General features: G+C 44.4%; 1 pseudogene; it reads left to right on the forward strand.

Moving 5' to 3' along the window:
- The first annotated feature begins 1,464 nt into the window (after window positions 1–1,464).
- LOC149847187 (NDR1/HIN1-like protein 1 pseudogene) lies at window positions 1,465–2,323 on the forward strand (annotated as a pseudogene).
- Window positions 2,324–2,573: the final 250 nt, after the last annotated feature.

Consider the following 2,573-nt stretch of genomic DNA (forward strand, 5'->3'; position numbering starts at 1 on the left):
TGGCGTATTATGTACCAAAAATAAGAAACGATTTTTTGAAAAGAGGCTGCAATCACAAATATTACTGATATTTTGAAAATATAATGTCTTTAATTTTTAGTGGCCGAAATTATATATGCGAAAAAAATGTAATATTTTTAAACCGCAGAACATGCTCTCACATCTCAACGCAAACTATATATTCATTTGGCTCTAGCAAGTCAATGTCATGTTGGTCAAATCATGAGAGAATCAAACGAGCAACTGTGACCAATGATCACGTTGTATGCACCTTCGCTCCTAACGTGGTTGTTGTTTGGTAGCCATTAAAAAATATTTTTACCAGCCTATTTCTCTGCCTGCCTTTATTACAGGCAAGTGTGGTTCACAAATAAAAAAAGTAGGTCAAGCATCAGTAGAATCACCAACTCTCAACTGTAGGTCCCCCCAGCACATTGTGGTGTGTAGGACCCTAAACCCCAAAACATATGAACAAATAGAACTCCAAAGACAGAAGTTGAAGAGGACAGAAATTCCTTCCTTCCCTACCGCACTTCAGTTTGTTAGTTTCACCACATTCCTTTGATTGAGCTATAATAATATTTAACAGCCCATTTGAAACTTGCCTACAGATGCTTCATGCCCAACCATTCTGGATTACCATTGAATCTCTCTCTTTCTCTCTGCAAATTGCTTTGACTCAATCTAATGTCATAAATGTGTTTAGCATGCTTGATTTGGTGAGAAACAACCATTGATTCGTGTCTTCTCAATGACGATAAAAACAAGTTCCCATGGGGTTAGATTTATTAAAAGACAAGGAAAAAAAGGGTTTCGCTAAATTGTTTTTAGACAAAAATGATTGTAGCCAATTTATGTGTGTGTGTGTGTGTGTGTTTATCCATATTGGATAATATGGATCAGATCCTAGTGGACCAAGAGTGCCAACCACTATGAAGTAATTAGCATGTAAGGATGCATGCGGATTAGAAATTGTGCTATATTAAGTTGAACCCAAATCTAAATTCAAAATGTACGCAACAGAACCGTGTACAACCCTAGATCCAAATGATATTCGTTGAGATAAGATGGAATCAGCGACCAAAATATACATGACAATACTGGATTCCTAAAAAAGATCCAAAACCAAGATTCTACATGAATAAAATTTGTAAAAAAATCAATTTGCTAGGATTGGACCGCAACGAACACCGATCCGACATAAAATACAAATTCAATCCCAAATCCTAATAAAAAATGAAATCCAATAAACAAATTTAAACCCAAGGCACATTCGCATCTTATTTCAAGAACCCGTGTACCAAAACAATGACTCGTATTCGGATCGGATCACTACTACCAAACCAGATCCATTTGGCAGAACCCATTGCAGATGATGCAGACGCTTGAGGCGGGTTGGTCAGCCACACAGCCTCATATTATAATAACCCATCATCTACTTCAACCCCACGAATCCATCCACCATCTCCCTCCTCCTCCCTCAAGAGCCACCAAATTCTTCCTTACCATCATCACTATGTCGTCGAAGGACTGCGGCCAGCACGAAGAAGACTGCAATGCGAAGCTCTACCGTCGGATCCTGTGGGGCGTACTGATCTTCGTCGTCCTGGTACTATTTGCCATCCTGGTCGTCTACCTCGTCCTCCGCCCCGAGAAGCCCTACTTCGTGCTGCAGGACGCATCGGTGGTGAGCCTCAACGCCACGGCCCCCGGCCTGCTGGACTCCGCCATCCAGGTGACGCTCGTCTCCCGCAACCCCAACGACCGCATTGGCGTCTACTACGACCGTCTGTCCGTCCACGCCTCCTACATGAGACAGCAGATCACCCCGCCCGCCGCGCTCCCTCCGACCTACGAGGGCAACAACGACGTCGACGTCTGGTCCCCGCTCCTCTGCGGCACGGACGTCCCCGTCGCCCCCTACCTGGTGGCGTCCGTCCAGCAAGCCCCGCCCTACGCCTCCGGCGGGTTCTCCGTCCAGGTCGAAGGCAGACTCCGCTGGAAGGTCGGGAGCTGGACGTCCGGTCCTTACGGCATCCACGTCGAGTGCGATGCGTACCTCCCATTGGCCGGCGGTGGTGGTGGTGGGCCCCGCGGCGTCTTCCCCATGTATCCCTGCCACACTGACGTGTGGTCTCAGCCGTAGCAAAATTTCTTCTCTTCTCTATCTTTTTCTTTTAAGGGTTTTTCATGGTCAATTAAAAATAATGGCATCCTTGGGCAATGGGTAAAGACTAAAAGATGAAATTTAAATGGTATCTTGTAATTCGGTATATATTGTTAGCTTTCAACTTGGAGTAATGGATCGTATGTGTGGTGGGTCTTTGTGTTTTATGTTGGTTTTTCTTTTTTATTTACACGGAAATCGTACTTACTATCGCTATACTAAGAACGTAAAACTTTTTTTTTTTCCACATAGAAAGCTAGGGTTAACCATACCATTTGGGGTTCGAACTTGCAACGTCCAAAACCAAGATGAAGTGCACTAACTGCTCCTTCCACACAAGTGGAGCCTCCGTTGGTGAGAACGTAAAACATCTTCACCTTACCCCCTGGCCCCCAGGTTTTTGCTT

The sequence above is a fragment of the Nuphar pumila genome, chromosome 2 (assembly GCF_984573655.1).
Source record: "Nuphar pumila chromosome 2, dmNupPumi1.hap1.1, whole genome shotgun sequence".
Taxonomy (NCBI): domain Eukaryota; kingdom Viridiplantae; phylum Streptophyta; class Magnoliopsida; order Nymphaeales; family Nymphaeaceae; genus Nuphar; species Nuphar pumila.